Below are 20,956 nucleotides of genomic sequence, written 5' to 3'. Positions count from 1 at the left end.
AGATGTACATCTTACTCGCATAGTTCAATCAATTGAAGTCAATATCCATTACAAAAATTCATACTTGAGTCAATATTTATGAATAGTCAAACTACAACAGTATTATTATGAGTAACTATAACACCGCAGGTCAAAGGACTAGTCAAACAACTACAGCATCGAGATGATCACTAATGATTGGATAGAAATCCATATGATCTCTCATATGATCATGCTCAATACTAGTTTTCTCTAACTATTGGGTTCTGATGGTGCAGCAAAAGGATTAGGTGTTTAAAATTTTCATTTGAAACACTTGATGCATCAAAAATTCTAATGCTCAGAAACCCTTGACTATATCAATCAAAGTCTAATAAATTAAACTTAGATAAGAAGAATACCTATAGTAATAATCTTAATTTTCATAAGATATCCAAGTGTCTGCCCTCTAATGATGATCCACACAAAAATTGAACCAAAGACAGCACTCCTCCACCTTGCTTTAAGAGTTCTAGCTCCTAAAACATGACTAGCCCTGTGCCGGTCAGGTTTCTCCAAGAACCTAACTCAACCCTCTTAGACCTTCCTCTAAACTTTTGATTCTCCTTCTTTAGGACCCTCACAACCCTTGTTAGGACCAGATAAGGCTTTGTCTTAAATTCCAAAGCCTTATCCTAAAACTAAGATAGGTTGTAAGAAAGAAGGAGAGCTATGGAGAGAAATTGAAAACCTTTTCTGAATGCATCGGACACTCTGCACCCAAACCCTTTTATAGCCATCAGAGGGGTGCTAAAAAGGGAGGGACATGTCTCATCCAAGAGGTTTATCTGATCAGATTATCAAAGATAAGAGTTCCTTCAAGCAGAAGGACTCTTATCATCGATACACTGATCTGCACCTGCACTACGCACGCGACCAGAGAAGAGATATTTTTGCATTCCTTCTCAAATCATAAAAATCCATGTGGATAGAGGACTCATTTTTTATTATAGAAAATCTAATAAGGTGATAAAATTCTCATGGAAGGCTGCTATCCTCGCACCTCTTCACATGAGTTCTGACCACCATGCGTGCGCAAGCTAGAAAGTTTCTAGCATCCGTTTGGCCATCAGATAAGTCTGAAAAATTTTAAAATTTTTTTTAAAAATAGATTATCAAATATAAAATATTATTAAAAAAAATTATTTCAATTTGAATGAGTTTGATTAGGAGAAGGACTCTTCAAAATGTAAAGAGATGCGATGCTTTATCGTGCACGCGCAAGAGATCCTTCTCATTTCCAATTTTTCTTTGCCCCAAATAATCTAAAAAAAATCTATCTCATACTTTGAGATGTGTACCAGAGGATGAAGGGTGATGTGGGCTGCCACACTATCTTAATCCCACACCAGAAGGATTCTTTCTTTTGCTCATGCCAACATGCGCACGCAAAGCCAGTTTTGCGCCAAGAGTCCTTCACAACTTGGATTTTCATAATTGGTGTTAACATGGGATATGATACCCCAATTTGGACTATTTCTAGATAGCACAATCTGACCCAAATGCCTACCAAATTGGGCTAGCTAATTTATAAGGGATGAGATCAAATTGATCTCCAAAGGAGCAAGGGTTTCCACACATGCTAGCATATTTATTAGAACCTTGATTGAATCCAAAATTCTAATCAACCTATTAAAAGAATCCTTGGCTAATTTTATATGTATGTGATCCATTGTATTCCACATCTAGCCAGTAGTAGGTCTGGTGTAAGTTGACCAAATTTAATTAGATTTCAATCTAACCGATTTAGGTCCAATCGAGCTAACCCGAGTTCAACAATTAGAATCCCTTCTAATTGGTGATTGAATTAAACTCTTTAATTTGATTAAACTTACAAGTCAAGATTAACATCTAGCAATATATCATGATTACTCAGAAGATATAAAATTTGATAAAATACCAAATATACACTTCAGTGGCAAGTTACCGTGCAATACAATCCTTCGATCATCCCTGCACCAGAATATGTTCATGAGTATGGAATTTTGTCAAACTCAAATATATTTTCATATCAATTTTTAATTAACCAATGATGACTTCGATAAAGAAGCATTAGAAACTCTTTCTAATTTCCTTCTTGCTTTTCGTCAAAAATTTTTTTGAGTCATCTAGGAATGAGAATACACAGGATGCGATCTCCTCTTACCAGGAGTGATCGATTTCATATTGACCTACTCATAATATTTATACACACTCCATCATATTCAGAAATCCCATATATGCCTTAATGCCATGCTTAGGTATGAACCAAAATATGGATTCATATGTTGGAAAATATGTCCCAAAAGTTAATCGTCAAGCTATTGACGGTTGAGCAGCCAAGTATTGTAATTGATTTGTTAATAAATAAAATATAATTTTGATATTTTATCATAAGTTTTTATCTTCTAACTAATTCTGTTTTATGATGAAGTCCTTAGGACTATTTAAGTTCGATAAAGAGAGAATTTATCGATTAGTCCTTAAAATTATTCATGATCAAATGATATACTGTTAATAAGGATGACAGCTTCTATCGAGCATAGGTCACTGTAGGCCATATGGGTTAGTTATCCTCTTAACCAAGGAGTGTGGAGACACTGGTATGGCACATAGATGAGATGTAAGGATACATCATTATTGAATATGACCAACTCTAGAGCATTCTGCTGTCAAGAATGTCTCTGATGGGATATAGGTATAAGTGTCCCTTAGACCTGAGATCACCTCAGTGACTTGCAAGCAACTCACTGTGCTTTGGTATTGGACTAACTAAATTTTTAATTCAGTGATGAAAATTTTGGGCATAATCAAGTACTTGTGAAGTCAGAGTGTGATCGAGATGGGATTGACCACTCTAAGAGTTGAGAAGAATGAGTCACTGTATTTCAATTTAGCAAAATCTTGGCCAGGATAATCTATCAATGGATTTGATATTTTGAAATACAATGTGGACAACCTGATTAGAGTTGACAGTTGAACTCTGAGGTATCCTATGATCATTTTGGTCAAGAGGATGAATTATATGGAAACTATATCCGCATGGGTTCTAAGGATGTTGTTCTACACATTCGACCTATCCGACCGTCGAGTATCATTGCTAGATGGTCACTTCGATTGGTACAAAATTTATTCCTATGCTATCAACTTAAGTTCAAACCTATGAGGTCACACACATTAGAGTTCACGATCCGATCAGATGGTTGATCAACAATTAAGAATCGTTCTAGGGTTAAACGATCAATACGATTGACATTTAACCTAGTGCAAGTGTTGCAGGAGAATCGATTAGTAATTCGATTGCTAATTGGGTTAATTTGATTAAGCCAATGAGATAAGATTAAGTCTAATTGAATATGATATAATTAAAATTAGTTTGTCTTGATTGAATCAAGTCCAATTGGTTTATTGGATAAGCAAATGCAAGGAAAAACTAGTCCTAGTTCAATTAGGACTTAGGTCAACCTAATTTCTAATTTGATTAAAAAATTAAAATAGATTTAAATCTAATTTAATCTGATTAAATTAAGTTTTTAATTGGGTTAAGATCTATTTTAATTAGGTTGATCTAATTTTGGTTTGATTTGGTTTGAGAAATCAAATTAAAACAAGTCATAAGATAGAATCCTAGTAAGACTAGGATTCTACCTTGCGCCACATAAGCCCACCCATGCCCTCTTTCTTATTCCATGCCAATTCCCTCTTATTTTGTGCGACAAAAATCTTCTCCCAGATCTTCACCATGCCCAAAAGGTTTCCTTCTTCTTTCTTACATGAAAGATGGTTGTGGATCAAATCAAAGTAAGAATAAGTTTGGATTTCAAATTCTATGAGATAGAGTTTTAGAAATCAAAACTCTTCTTTTTTGCATCATTTTACTCAGATTTTTTTAAGATTTTTATGGTTTTTATGGCACTTGATAGGCACTCTTTGCTGTTGGTCCATGCACAAAAAGAAGGAGGGGGTGCCCAAGAGTTGGGCACCCCTTATCTTGCCATGTTTGGATAAACCTTGACTAGGTATTTGACCTAGACAAGGACTCTATCATATCTCTCTATATAAAATAAATTTTTTTATAAAATTTTTGTGAACAATAGATTAAAGAGAGAGCTTTGGGGCATCCAAAAATTAGAGAGAAAGAAGATTGGGGATGGAGATATAATAGACACAAGATAGGGTGTCTAGAGAGAGCAAAGAGAAGAAGAAGAGGGTCTTCTTCTAGGGTTGTTGTGTTCATCTCTTTCCTTCCTCCATCTTGAGTTTTCTGAGAGTGTCTCAGATCTAAAACTCCTCTCCTACTTCTCATCTTTGGAAGAGTCCAAATCAAGAAGAAGGAGCACTTGATCAACCATCGAAGAAGGATCAATGCAGTACTAGCATACTGTGCTGATTTCCTAGAGCAGAACTTCTGATCGAGATTCGTGGGCTCGTGTGGATGACTTCTAGAGGCTGGACGTATGTAGACTCACAATATTATCCTCAAGATCGGATCAGCAAGGTTAGAACATCTGACTTGCAAGGTAATAGATTTGATCTATTGTTTATTACATACATTAGATGTAGCATAGAAACATGTTGATATGATCAATATGTAGTTCATTCTCTATATATTTTAATTTTTGATTTAATACCATGTAATAATATCTAATAGATTTTAGATCTAGAGATTCTCTATTTTATAAAATAAATTTTGATTTACTTTAGTCTTTCGCTGCATGATCTTTAAATATTTTCAAGATCTAATCCTGAAATCCTAGATCTGGTTCCTTCAATTGGTATCAGAGTCAGGTTGTTTATTACATAATTATTTATATATGCTTAGATTATTTCTTAAATAGATCTAATTTTAATCTGATTATTAAATCTAAAATTAAAATTTTTAGATCAATCAGAACTGCAAGGTTATCCTGCTGTAAGGTTTACCCCTTACAGTGCAAAGGTTGTCCTAGTTCGTCTAGATCTATCTTTAATCATAAATTTGTTAGATGTGATCTAGATTAAATTTATGATTTATTATATTTAAAAATATTTAAATCTAAAATAAAATCTCTTTATTAATATAACTTGCACAAAAAATCATCATAATTTTGTCTGAAAAATTTTGCAGTTTAAAGTTGAAATTTTTCAATTACATGAACCTGTTTAGATTAGATCTAAAGTAGTTTTATATTTATTTTATTTGCATCTTGATTATGAATCAAACATGCAACTTGGTTGGTAGAACCATGTTATAAAATTATTTTACAAACATGAAAATTATTTTAAAAAAGTCAAACCCCAACCCTCAGCCCAAAACTTAATTAAGAATTAAGAAGTTGTTTTGATTAAGTTCTAGGATTGTGAATTGAAGAACCTAAGATACAAACCATAACACATTGAGTTAATGGGTTAGTGGGAATTAGGTCCATTAATTGGGTTAGACCTAAGGTTAGATTAAAGATGGACTTAATTAGAGAATTGATTAAATCTAATCAATTGTTGTCTTAGATTAGGTCAAGGATTCTCTAGATCAATTACAGTAGTTATAGTTGGTCAAGTCCATGTCTTTAACGAGAACCAAATGGACTTGATTCTTGGCTAAGCGGTCTAGCACGAACTGTTAGGTTGATCAATCGAAACTAATTAAATCAGTTGGTGTCTAAGGTAAACCAAACGGTGGTTTTTAATTAGGAGCCCGCTTACCTGGTCATTTCTGATAGTGTCTAAGGCAAGCTTTGGCAGACCCTCCCACCGATCGAACTTATCTGGCCTCTTGATGAAATTATATTTTGATTGGATCACTTGACTATTCGAGCTGACCCATGTCAGCTAGGTAAATCAGTGTGACTGATTTAGGTGCTCCTAGACCAGCCCTTTTAATGGTCTCCCTTAAGCTGACTTGGTGAAGCCAGTGGGAAGATCATGATAAGTTGGTTCATCTTACATCATCTTCTAAATCAATTAAATCCTCTAAAATTATTAGGTCTTTAAAATAAAATAGTTATGGTGATAAGTAGATCATAGCCTCCCATTAAGTGGATGATAATGGGTCCATCAGTTGGATAATCATTGGAGGCCCAAAGGCCTGGTGCTTATCGGTTGATGGAATTATCATTCATAATATGATTTCTTGACTGCATCTTTCTAAATGGTGGTTAGGTTAGCCAACCAAAATTGGGCCTAATCATTCATTGGCTAGATGGGCTAACTATGGTCATGTTAATGATGGACCTAACCAGACCTTTTCAGTGAAGGCCAAAGCCTACTGATTAGGGACTGGGGCAAAATTAAAATTACTAAAAATTATTTAGAGAAATAATTGGTTATGAACCTACTCTTAGATGTACATGGGTTAGCCAACCAAAGTTGGGCTTGTGTGCAGTCTAAGTGGATTCTAGTACTCACTAAGAATTAGGGTAATTCTTCGAATTGGAGGTAGAGGTTATCAATTCGAATAAAATAGTGAGAGAAATCTTTTGATTAAAGTCCAAATCTTTAGGTTTAATGAATCAATTACTATTAGGTTATAATTTTTTTTGTGCAGATATGGCCACTTTCTTATCGCTCTAATCATTGTTGGACAATGATAAGTTGGTGGGACCCAACTTCGGTAGCTGATACCGAAAGTTGAAGATAGTTCTGGAGCATGAACGAATCCTATATGTGATAACGAATCCTGCACCTGAGGAGCCAGCTGTCAATGCACGTGGAACAGTCAGAACACTTACTAGAAGTGGCTCAGTGATCGGACCATGGTGCGCTGCATCATGTTGGCTGCCATGAGCGACGAGTTCAGTCACAAATTTGAGATGACTCAGCCAAAGGATATGTTTAAGTGTTGGAGGATGCCTTTGGCACACCGATGATGTGGAGAGGCACAAGACTAGTTGTGCCATCTTCAACGCCAAAATGCGAGATGGTGCCTCTATCACTGATCATGTATTGTACATGATCGAGCTGTTGGAGCGTTTGAGCAAACTCGACTTTCTTTTGGATGAGCAGCTTGGGAAAGATGCAATACTGAACTCGCTGCCCAAGTCTTATCTCTCATTCCTCACTCATTATAGAATGACAAAGTCTGAAGTAAACTACCACGGGTTACTGGGGTTGCTTCAGAACTTTGAAAAGGATCACCAACTCCACAAAGAGTCGGTGAACTTAGTGGGAGGTTCATCTTCTGGTTCTCAACCCTTTAAGAAAGGGAGGAAGAACATGAAAAAGAAAGTGATGAAGGTGCAAGTTCAAGCTAGGACATCAGTGCAGGGCCAGACCAGAAAGATCAAGCCCGATAAGAGTCTATTCTACTGCAAGCACCCTAGATTAGATAGTAGTCAGATATCTACTTATGGCACTGTAGGCTAGGTCATATAAACAAGAACAGAATAAATAGGTTAACTCAAGAGAAAATCTTTGAAGTCAGTAATTGTGAATCACTTCCAACCTATGAGTCCTGTCTTCTTGATAAAATGACTAAGTCACCTTTTACTAAAAAAGGTGAGAGAGCTATTGAGCTCTTGGGCCTAGTACATATTGATGTATGCAGGCCCATGAGCACAAGTGCTAGAGATGGATATTTCTACTTCATCACTTTCACAAATGATCTATCCAGATATGGATATGTCTATCTAATAAAATATAAGTCAGATTCATTTGAAATATTCAAACGATTCCGAAGTGAAGTAGAAAAACAAACTAAAAAGAGTATTAAAACTCTTCGATCTGATCGAAGAGGAGAATACCTTTCTGGTGAGTTTCTCATATACCTAGGAGAGAATGAGATTCTCTCCCAATGGACTCTTCCAGGAATACCACAGTATAATAGTGTCTGAAAGGAGAAATCAGACTCTGTTAGATATTGTCCAATCCATAATGGGTTTTGCCAGCTTGCCGATATCCTTCTGGGGATATGCACTCGAATCAGCCTGTTATCTATTAAATAGAATTCCAAGTAAGCTTGTAATTAAGGCTCCATATGAGATATAGACAGGACGTAAGCCAGCACTTTCACATCTTAGGGTTTGGGGGTGCCCGGCCTATGTCAAACGGAAGTTACAGATAAACTCGGACCTAGGTCTGACAAATGCACATTCATAGGGTACCAAAGGATATTTTTTCTATCATGCTGATGAACAAAAGGTGTTCGTTAGCCTTAAGGCAACCTTTTTAGAAAAGGAGTTTCTTGGTGAAGGAACTGTTGCCTCTAAGGTTAAACTTGATGAAGTTCAACAGGTAGAAGGACCGACACCAACAGCTAAACCTGAATCGAATTTGATTAGATCAGATTCGAAGCCCAATGTATCTGCACCATTAAGGTGATCCGATAGAGTATCGCATCAGCCAGACAGATACTATGATTTTTTGGTCCGAGATGGTGATCCCATCGAACTCGATAAGAACGATGAGGATCAGATCATCTATATGGATACAATACAAAGAACTGATTTCAAAAAATGGCTTAAAACCATGAAATCCAAATAAGTCCATGAAGGTCAACGATGTATGGACATTGGTTGACCCACCTGAAGGGGTTAAACCCATTGGGTGTAAATAGATCTTCAAAAGGAAGAGGGGTGCAGACGGAAAGGTGGAGACCTATAAAACCTATCTGATTGTGAAGGGGTATCGTCAACGTTATGGTATTGACTATGACGAGATATTTTTTTCCTATAGCAATGCTCAAATCATTCGGATAATGCTTGCAATAGCTGTCCATCTGGATTATGAGATCTGGCAGATGGATGTAAAGACAGCTTTCCTGAATGGAGAGCTAATCGAAGAGGTGTATATGATACAACCTAAGGGGTTTACATCCACAGATGAGTCCAATATGTGCAAGCTTTAGAGATCCATTTATGGATTGAAGCAAGCTTCTCGGAGTTGGAACATGCATTTTGATAAGGTGATCAAAATGTATGGCTTCATTAAGAACGGAGAAGAGCCCTACATCTATAAATATGCAAATGATCCAATTATGGTATCCTTGTCTTGTACGTGGATGATATTCTCTTAATCGAGAATGACATCCCCGCACTACAGGGAATAAAAGTTTGATTGTCATCGCAGTTCTCCATAAAGGACTTGGGTGAAGCATCCTATATCCTAGAGATGAAGAGCTATAGGATAGATCTAAAAAGATGCTTGGGTTATCTCAGTCCACGTACATAGACACTATGCTGAAGAGGTTCAGCATAGAGAATTCCAAGAAGGACTATCTACTGATAGGCCATGAAATTTCTCTCTCTAAGAAGGATTATCTGACAACTCCTGATGAGAGAGAGGGTATGAGTAGAGTCTCATATGCCTCGATCATGAATTTATCATGTACGCCATGACATGTACAAGACAGATGTGGCATACTCACTAGGAGTAGTGAGTAGATACCAATCTGATCCTAGAGAAAACCACTAGAAAGTGGTTAAAGCCATCTTTAAGTATTTGAGAAATACTAAGGACCAATGGTTGGTTTATGGCAAGTCAGATCTGAAACTTGTGGGTTTCACAGACTCCAGCTTTCAATCTGACCATGATGATAGCAGAAGCATGTCAGTTATATCTTTACTCTGAATGGTGGAGCCATCTGCTGGAAGAGTTTCAAGCAGCATACTGTGGCAGACTCTGTTTGCGAGGTGGAGTACATCGCAGCATCGGATGCCGTGAAGGAAGCTGTATGGTTGAGAAAATTCATCATCGAGCTCGGAGTAGCACCCTCCCTCGATAGTTCGTCCTGCTTACTGCGACAGCACTGGTGCCATAGCTTAGGCGAAGGAACCCAAAGCACACCAGCAGATGAAGCATATTTTGCACCACTTCCACCTGATTTGAGAGATCGTGGATCGAGGTGACGTCGACCTTCAGAAGATCGACAGAAAGGAGAACCTGACTGACCCCTTCACTAAAGCCCTGGCGATAAAGGAGTTCGACAACCACAAATTGAAGATGGGTATTAGATACTGTACCGAGTGGTTTTAGGATAAGTTGAAGTTGTTAAAAAATATATCCCAAAAGTCAATCGTCAAGCTATTGACGGTTGAGCAACCAAGTATTGTAATTGATTTATTAATAAATAAAATATATTTTTGGTATTTTCATCATAAGTTTTCATCTTCTAACGAACTCTATTGTTATGATGAAGTCCTTAGGACTATTTAAGTTTGATAAAGAGAGAATTTATTGATTAGTCCTTAAAATTATTCACGACCAAATGATAGGCTATTAATAAGGACGACAGCTTCTATCGAGCATAGTCACTGTAGGCCATATGGGTTGGTTGTCCTCTTAACGAAGGAGTGTGGAGACACTGGTATAGCATACATGTGAGATGTAAGAGTACATCATCATTGAACGTAACCAACTCCAGAGTATTCTGCTGTCAAGAATATCTCTGATGGGATATAGGTATAAGTGTCTCTTAGACCTGAGATCGCTTCAGTGACTTGCAAGCAACTCATTGTGCTTTGGTACTAGACTAACTGAATTTCTAATTCAGTGAAAGAAGGCTTTTGGGCACAGTCAAGTACTTGCGAAGTCAGAGTATGATCGAGATGGGATTGATCACTCCAAGAGTTGGAGAACAATGAGTCACTATATTTCAATTTAGCAAAATCTTGACCAGAATAATCTATCAGATGGATTTTTTGAAATATAATTGGACAACTGATCAGAGTTGACAGTTAAACTTTGAGCTATCCTATGATCATTGTCAAGGAGATGAATTATATGGAAACTATATCCGCATGAGTTCTAAAGATGTTGTTCTACACATTTGACCTATCCGACCGTCGAGTATCATTGCTAGATGGTCACTTCGATTGGTACAAAAATTTATTTTTATACTATCGACTTACATTTAAACCTATGAGGTCACACACATTAGAGTTCACGATCCGATCAGATGGTTGATCAATGATTAAGAATCGTTCTAGGGTTAAACGATCAATACGATTGACATTTAACCTAGTGCAAGTGTTGTAGGAGGATCGATTAGCAATTTGATTGCTAATTGGCTTAATTTAATTAAGCCAATAGGCTGAGATTAAGTCTAATTAATATAATTTAATTAGATTTAGTTTAGACTTGATTGGATCAAGCCTAATTGATTTATTAGATAAGTCAAGTACAAAAAAAAACTAGTCCTAGTTCAATTAGGACTTGGGTCAACCTAATTTTTAATTTGATTAAAAAATTAAAATAGATTTAAATCTAATTTAATCTGATTAAATTTGATTTTTAATTAGGTTAAAATCTATTTTAATTGGTTGATCTAATTTTGATTTGATTTGATTTAAAAACCAAATTAAAATAAGTCATAAGATAGAATCCTAGTAAGACTAGGATTCTACCTTGCGCCATATAAGCCCCCCACGCCCTCTCTCTTATTCCACCCAATTTTCTCTTATTTTGTGAGACAAAAATCCTCTCCCAGGTCTTCACCATGCCCAAAAAGTTTTTTCTCTTCTTTCTTACATGAAAGATGGTTGTGGATCAAATTAAAGTAGGAATAAGTTTGGATTTTAAATTCTATGAGATAGAGTTTTTAGAAATCCAAAACTCTTTCCTTTTTGCACTGATTTTATCCAAATTTTTTTTGAAATTTTTGTAGCTTTTATGTCACTTGATAGGTTCCCTTTGCTATTGGTCTATGTACAAAAAAAAGGAGGGGGCACCCAAGAGTTGGGCGCCCCTTATCTTGCCATGTTTGGTTAAACCTTGACTAGGTATTTGACCTAGACAAGGACTCTATCATATCTCTCTATATAAAATGAATTTTTTTATAAATTTTTTTAAAAAATAGATTAAAGAGATACCTTTGGGGCATCCAAAAATCAAAGAGAAAAAGATTGGAGAGTGGTGATATAATAGATACAAGATAGGATGTCTAGAGAGAGCAAAGAAAGAAGAAGAGGGTCTTCTTCTAGGGTTGTTGTGTTCAACTCTTTCCTTCCTCCATCTTGAGTTTTCTGAGAGCATCTCAGATCTAAAACTCTTTCTCCTACTTTTCATCATTGGAAGAGTCTAAATCAAGAAGAAGGAGGCACCTGATCAACCATCGAAGAAGGATCAGCACAGTACTAGTATACTGTGCTGATTTTCTGGAGCAGAACTTCTGATCGAGATTCGTGGGCTCGTGTGGATGACTCCTAGAGGCCGGATGTGTGTGCGGCTCATAACATCATCCTCAACCTGGATCAGCAAGGTTAGAATGTCTACTTGCAAGGTAATAGATTTGATCTATTGTTTATTACATACATCAGATGTAGCATAGAAACATGTTGATATGATCAACAAGTAGTTCATTCTCCATATATTTTAATTTCTAATTTAATGCCATGTAATAATCATGTAATAGAGTCTTGATCTAGAGATTCTCTGATTTTATAAAATAAATTTTGATTTACTTTAGTCTTCCACTGCATGATCTTGAAAAAGTTTCAAGATCTAACCCTGAAACCCTAGATCTGGTTCCTTCATCATGTGCATAAGATTTTATGGTGATCTCAGGTCTAAGGATTACTTACACAACTTTTATTTAGAGAACCATCATTGACATGTAAGTAAGCATACCATAAGATGTTCTCTTTTATCAAGTCAATTCAGTAGACTCATTTCTCAAATAATCACCCACATCCCCCATACACAAGTGGCTAATGAGATCTACCACCCTTCCATTGAGCATATTTAGGATGTGTCGGTCTATCTGGAACATTGATCTCCGATTCAATATTCCTACGATCAGAATATTTAAGATTAGAGTTTTAAGAATTTAGGTCTTACAAGCATGACCCATTTATGTCTTCTAAAATTATTATCCTAATCTTTGGGTTCATCATAATCTTAGACATAATAAGATACAGCTAAAATAATAAATCAATACCTCATTTTATTATCAAATAATAAATATCATTACATGAGTTGAAAAGTTACAAAAAAAATTTCATCGCAACACACTTCGATTGGCTTATAGGGTACTCCTCTTTCAATCTCTTACTCGCACTAAAGTCAATCATCTTTGTATCTCAATCCCATACAATCAAGATGGTTATCAAATAGCTGCTATGGTATGGCCTTAGTAAATGAGCTTGCTATATTGTTCTTTGTATTTACTCGTTCAAGGACAACATCTTGCCTTTCTATAATTTCTCGAATGAGGTGGAAGCGTCTGAGGATATTCTTGATTTTTTTGGTGAGACCTAAGTTCCTTAGCTTGAATAACGGCCCTAGTGTTATCACAATAGAGTGGCACTGATCCTTCAATCACAGGAATGACTTCTAATTCTATGATAAACTTCTTCATCCAGACAGCTTCCTTAGCGATTTCACTAGCAGCGATGTACTCAGCCTCAGTGGTTAAGTCAGTTACTCTCTGCTACTTAAAACTCTTCCAACTCATTGCCTCATCATTTAGGGTAAACGTGTATCCTAATATTGACTTGCTATCATTTGGATCAGATTGAAAATTAAAATCTATATATCCTTCTAGTTTCAACTCTGATCCTCCACCACATATGAGAAAAATATCTTTAGTCCTTCTTAGGTACTTTAGAATATTTTTCATAACTTTCCATGATCCTCTCCTGGATTAGCCTGAAATCTGCTAGCTACGCCCAAAGCATAAGCTACATCAGGTCTGGTACATAGCATGGCAAACATAATTGATCCCACAGTCGAAGTACAAGGATTTCATTCATCCTCTTCCTCTCTTCTAGTGTCTTAGGATATATTTTCTTAGAGAGATGTATACCATGACTTGTAGACAGATAACCTCTCTTACTTACCTCATATTAAATCTCTTTAATATAAGATCTATGTATCATGACTGGGATAAGCCTAACATCCTTTTATGATCTATCCCTATAATCTTTATACCTAGTATATAGGATGCTTCACCCAAGTCTTTCATAAAAAAATTATTCGATAGCCAAGTCTTGATCGATTGCATCTTTGAGATATCATTCCCAATGAGCAGTATGTCATCAACATACAGAACCAAGAAAAAACAGCACTCCCACTTGTCTTCTTATATACACATGGTTTATCCTTATTTTTGATAAAGTCAAACTCTTTGATTGTCATATCAAATTGGATGTTCCAACTCTCGAAGCCTGCTTCAATCCATAAATGGATCTCTTTAGCTTGCATACTTGATTTGTCATCCCATTGAGACAAATTCCTCAGCTGAATCATATAGACCTCTTCTTCTAAATTATTATTGAGGAAAGCGATCTTGAATCCATCTGTCAGATCTCATAATCATAGTATACCACTATAGCAAGCAAAATCTGGATGGATTTGAGCATAGCCACTAGTAAGAAGGTTTCATCATAATCAATTCCTTGTCTTTGTCTGAAATCCTTCACCACCAACCTAGCCTTGTAGGTTTCTATTTGGCCATCTGCTCTGATCTTCTTTTGAAGACTTACTTGCACCTATTGGGATCACACCCTCAGGTGCATCAACCAAGGTCCACACTTGGTTGGTGTATATCGAGTCCATCTCAGATTTCATGGCTTCCAACTATCTGTCTGAGTCTCTACTCATGATAGATTTCGAATAGGTCAGTGGATCATCATCCTAAATGATGTTGATCAAATTATCATTTTCAATGACAAAATCATATCTAGAGGTGCTTGACGTACTCTATCTGACCTTTGGAGAGGAAGTGCGTATTGTGGATGTACCTCATCTTTGGTACTTCTGATTGAGGATCTTCTTGTGGTTTAATCATAGATATTTCTGGATTGATTTGTAGATTCTGAACTTTTGTAAGTTCAATATTCCTCCCATTGCCTCTTTCTTGGATGAATTTATTTTTCAAAAAAATGGCATGTCTACTAACAAATACCTTTTGTTCAGTAGGGTGGTAGAAATAGTATCCTTTAGTTTCCTTAGGATACCCTACAAACTTACACTTGTTTGATCTAACACTAAGCTTATATCCAAAAATATTTTTAATATAAGCAGGACAGCCCCAAATGTTAAGATATTTAAGATTAGGCTTCCTTCCCTTCCATATCTCATATGGTGTGCTTACAACAGACTTTGAAGGCATCCTGTTCAATATATATGCGGCAGTCTCTAGGACATATCCCTAGAAAGATATTGGGAGATCAGTGAAGCACATCATGGACCGCACTATATCCATCAAAGTGCGATTCCTCCTTTCTATTATACTATTTAACTGGGATGTATAAGGAGGGATCCATTCAGAGAGCATACCTTTACTTTTAAGATGATCAAGAAATTCGCGGATAAGTATTCTTCTCCTCGATCAAATCGAAGAACCTTGATACTTTTTCTAGTTTATTTTTTGACCATACATTGATACTCCTTGAACTTATCAAAGGCTTCAGATTTATGTTTATAAGATACACATATTCGAATCTCGATAAATCATCTGTAAGGATGATAAAATAAAAGTATCCTCCTCTGGCCTGAATTGTCATCGGTCAACATACATCTGTATGTACTAAAGCTAACAACTCATTCACCCTCTCTCCATATCTAGAGAATGGAGTCTTAGTCATCTTACCCATAAGATAAGATTTACAAGTTCTAATGATTCATAATCATATGGATCAAAGAATTCTTCTTTGTATAATTTGTTTATTTTTGACTCATTAATATGACCAAGGTGACAATATCAGAGGTATGTGATATTTACATCTTCTCTCTTTCTTTTCATATTTCTTTCAATATGAAAAATATTTTTATTGAGTGTAAGAATTAAAAGATTGTTATCAATATAACTACTGCCATAAAATTTATTAGAAAAGAAAATGAACATCCATTTCCTATTAAACTTATTTCATAACCTTATTTTAGCAATATAGGTATAGAAATAATGTTTCTAATGACCTTTGCATGTAATAACGGTCTTTCAATTCTAAAATTTTAATCGAAGGTAAATCAAGCATACAGGTTCCCATAGCCTCTACGCTAATGGACTCTCCACTTGCACCATAAAGCTTGAGGTCACCTCTTTTAAGATCTTTGATATTCTATAGTCACTGTAATAAATTATAAATATATGATCCACAGGTAGTATCCAATACCCAAGTATCAGAGTCTGAGCCACTCAATAAAAATAAGTCCGTATCATATACACATCTTTTGGTGCTGTACTTGCATCTGCTTCAAACTTGCAAGATAATTCTTGCAATTATTCTTCCAATGTCTAAATTTATCATAAAATAAATAGATAATATCCATATGGATATTTTTTGCCTTCTCATTATTACCGACCAATCTGAGATCAAGAATATCCAGAATATCAGAGTTCTTCTTCGATACGACCTTAATTTACAAATTCCTCAACCAATCCACATAGTTGGAATTGGTTAACATATTTTTATCTATGGTATTATGTAGTGAAAATAAAAAAGCCATAATGCAGACTTAAATCTACATAAATAAGAAAATAGTATAAGCAGACTACTCATGTTTGACATACATAACTAGATCAGATCTTTTAAACTAGTTATGTCTCTCACTATTTTATTAGATACCATAGCCCTCTCCTATGGTAAATGAGAAACTCTAATCTAATTTCTTAATGAGGTTGAGATTCTAATCCCTCATGAAGCCTTGTGGATATCACAACAATCCTTATTGAGTTCAAAGATAGGAAAATCTATCCAATTGCATCTCATGCAACTCTCAACATAAACCTTACCTTTAAAAATACTCATAGCCTTATGGATATCACAACAGACTATAGTATTTTTAGTTAAGTCAGACCCTTCATTTTCATACAGTCATATCTGAAAAATATTATCCTTGTGGATATCACAACAAAGTAATATATCCAAAATATATCGTAAAGCATCTAATATGTACCAAGACAAACCTACATCAATCTCTATAGCAAGCCTTGTGGATATCACAACAAACCTACTATGGTTTTTAACAGGATATTGACTAGGCATGAAGAAAGCATATGTAGTATTCAAAACACTGAGTTACCATCATTTCAGATTCAAACTAATCCAATTAGTTAGGAAAGTGTTAAGATTGGTGGAGGTCCTCCTGTTGCTTTTCTTAGACACTAATAAAATTGGCCAGGCCAGCAATGAAAGCAATTAAATAACCACCGCACTTGAAATACTCCTTAGACACCAATTGATTAATCGATTCAAGAAATAAGTTAGCTATTGGTTCACAATACTATGACTTAATATAATTTTTATGAGGACTTTAATGGTCTCAAGTACATCCTAATTCAATCAATCACAATGATGCACTGTTATAGTTGTATCTTAACAATCATAACAACTAATCATGGCATTTATCATATCTCTAAGATATGAAAACATAATCATACAATATGATTATAACATAGCATCTTTGCATATATATGCATGAATACAAAAATTTTTTTTGTGGTTCTTCTTATTGGACATCACAGTGGCACCCCTACACGCCATAAGAGTACCCATAGAATGGAAAGAGAGGGTCTTTGAACCCTACTTGCTCTTATGATCGGATGGCCTGATGATGAACCCCAATTTGAGTATTAGGCTACTCAGAAAGATTCTATACATACATCATGTATTTAACTAAAATATATCTCTAAGACATGCTAGGATTCGGATGTTCAATTGGGTTCAACCCTTGATCCAACTTGAACCAAACCAAAAATCCATGCTTGATCACAATCAAGATAATATTTTAACCTTTGATTATATAGATCAATGTAGGCTCTGATACTATTGTTGGGTTTTGGTGGCATAGCGAAAGGGTTAGGTGTTTAAAAGTTTCATTTGAAACACTTGATGCACCGAAAATCCTAATGCTTAGAAATCCTTGACTATATCAATCAAAGTACAATAAATTAAACTTGGATAAGAAGAATATCTATAGTGCTAATCTTAATTTTTTCAAGGTATCCAAGTGTCTGCCCTCTAATGGTGATCCATACGAAAATTGAACCAAGTACAATGCTCTTCCTTCATCTTGCTTCAAGAGTTCTAGCCCTTAGAACTTGACTAGCTCTATACCAGTCAGGTTTCTCCAAAAATCTGACTCAACCCTCTTAGACCTTCCTCTGGACTTCTGATTTATCTTCTTTAAGACCCTCACAACCCTTGTTAGGACCAAATAAGGTTTTGTCTTAAATCCCAAAGTCTTGTCCTAAAACTAAGATAGGTTGTAAGAGAGAAGAGAGAGCTATGAAGAGAAATTGGAAACCTTTTCTAAATGCATCGGACACTCTATGCCCATACCCCTTTATAGCCATCAGAGGGGCACTAAAAAGAGAGGGACACACCTCATCCAAGAGGCTTATCTAATCAGATTATCAGAGATAAGAGTTTCTTCAAGCAGAAGGACTCTTATCATCGATACACTGATCTGCTCCTGTACCTGTGCGTGCGACCAGAGAAGGGATGTTTTTGCATTCCTTCTCAAATCATAAAAATCTACAAAAATCCACATGGATAGAGGACTCATTTTCAATCCCAAAAAACCTAATAAGGTGATAAAATCTCACAAAAGGCTGCTATTCTCGCACCTCTTCATGTGAGTTCTGATCACCGCATGCATGCGCACATGAGGAAGCTTCTAGCATCCATTTGGCCATCAGATAAGTCTAAAAAAATTCTAAAAAAATTAATAAAAATATATTGTCAGATGTGAAAATTATCAAAAAAAATGGTTCTAATTTGAATGAGTTTGATTAGAAGGACTCTCCAAAATACAGAGAGATGTGACGCTTCATCATGCGTGTGTGAGAGACCCTTCTCATTTCCAATGTTTCTCCACCCCACATAATCTAGAAAAAATTCATCTTATACTTTCAGATGTGCACTAAAGGATGGAGGGTGATGTGGGCTACCACATGTGTCTTAATCCCATGTCAGAAGGATTTTTTCTTCTGCTCACACCAACACGCGCAAGCAAAACCTGTTTTGCGCCAAGAGTCCTTCATAACTTGGACTCTTCATAATTGGCATTAACATGGGATGTGATTCTCCAATTTAGGCTACTTCTAGGTGGCATGATCTAACCCAAATGCCCACCAAATTGGGCTACCTAATTTGTAAGGAATGAGATCAAATTGATCTCTAAAAGAGCAAGAATTTCCACACATGCTAGCAGGCTTATCGAAACCCTAATTGAATCCAAAATTCCAATCAACCTTATTAAAAGGGTCCTTGGCCAACTTTTATATGTGTGTGATCCATTGGATTTCATATCTAGTCAGTAGTAGGTCTAGGTATAAGTTGACCAAATTTGATTAGATTTCAATCTAACCGATTTAGGTCCAATCGAGCTAACCCAAGTTCAACAATTAGAATCCTTCTAATTGATGATTGAACTAACTCTTTAATTTGATCAAATCTACAAGTCAAGATTGATATTTAGTAACATATCATGACTACCCAAAAGATATAAAATTTGATGAAAATATCAAAAATATACTTCAGTGGCAAGTTACCGTGCAATTCAATCCATCTATCATCCCTGGTCCTGAATATGTTTATGAGTATAGAATTATATCAAACTCAAATACATATTTATATCGATTCTCAATTAACCAATGATGACTCTGATAAAGAAGTATTAGAAATTCTTTCTAATCTCCTTTCTATTTTTGGCTAAAAATTTTTTTTGAGTCATCTAGGAATAAGAATACACAGGATGTGATCTCCTTTTACTAAGAGTGATCGATTTCATATTGACCTACTCACAACCTTCGTACACACTCCACCATATCAAGAATACCTCATACATGTCTTAATGCCATGCTGGGTATGAACCAAAATATAAGTTCATGGATACAAAATTCTATGATGATCTCAAGTCTAAGGATCACTTGCACAACTCTCACTTAGAGAACCATCTTTGACATGCAAGTAAGACTTCCATAAGATATTTTCTTTTATCATGTCAATTCAGTGGACTCATTTTCTAAATGAGCACTCACATTCTTATATTAGTATCCCATACACAAGTGGCTAGTGAATCTACCATCCTCTCTATCGAGCATACATAGGATGTATCAGTCTATCAGAACATTGATCCCTGACTCAATGTTCCTACGATCAAAATATTTAAGATTAGAATTTTAAGATTTTAGATCTCATAAGCATGATCCATTCATGTCTCCTAAAACTATTACCCTAATCTTTGAGATTCATCATAATCTTAGACATAATAAGATGCAACTAAAATGATGAATCAATACCTCATTTTATTATCAAATAATAAATGTCATTACATGAGTTGAAAAATTATAAAGAAAAATCCCATCACAACATACTTACGATTGGCTTATAGAGTACTTTTTTTTTACTAGCAACTATCCGTACTTGTAGCTTAATATCTCTATACTATAGATTAGAGATTTATCTACTCTGAAGGAAGTGAATCATGCATCAGTCTATCTGGATCGATTATCATCATCAAGACTATCCTATGATTGAGAGCAGTTTAGGAATCGATTATACATACCTCTATTTCTCAATACTTAAGAATATATATCGTAACATCAATTTCAAGAATGATTCAAGGATACTGTTGGTGCAAAAATCACTTACGTCAGAGAAGCTGAGTCGCGGTCGCCGCTGGGACTTGCAAAAGAAGTCTAAACGGAGGTGGGTTGCTCCGACAAGACCCTCCGATGCTTAAGTCAGTTCTCTGCCTCAACAAGAATGGAGTGCTCGAACAAAATTTTTAGCAGAGTTTCTAGGTAAAAATGAGAGCTTATAGAATAACGTATTTGGGGTTCCCCTTTTATAGGCGGAGGGGCAACAAACTGATGGTGATGCCTGTAACCATCTGGCAGTGGGCCGCCCATAGTCAGGAAAGTTTATTGCGGAGAGTAGTGGGGTGGACCCGTGGCTATTACCGGGGCGTGCCACGTGGAGTCTGCCACGAGGAGTGGAGCAGCATCCGTTGTCGCGACTTGCCAGAGGATAGAAGAATCCGCGATATCCGTCGCAGAAGTGGAGCAGGATCGTGGCCATTATTACGGCCTGCCAGG

Source organism: Elaeis guineensis, chromosome 8, assembly GCF_000442705.2.
Source record: "Elaeis guineensis isolate ETL-2024a chromosome 8, EG11, whole genome shotgun sequence".
In the NCBI taxonomy this organism is placed as follows: domain Eukaryota; kingdom Viridiplantae; phylum Streptophyta; class Magnoliopsida; order Arecales; family Arecaceae; genus Elaeis; species Elaeis guineensis.
This window is presented reverse-complemented; position numbering follows the sequence as displayed.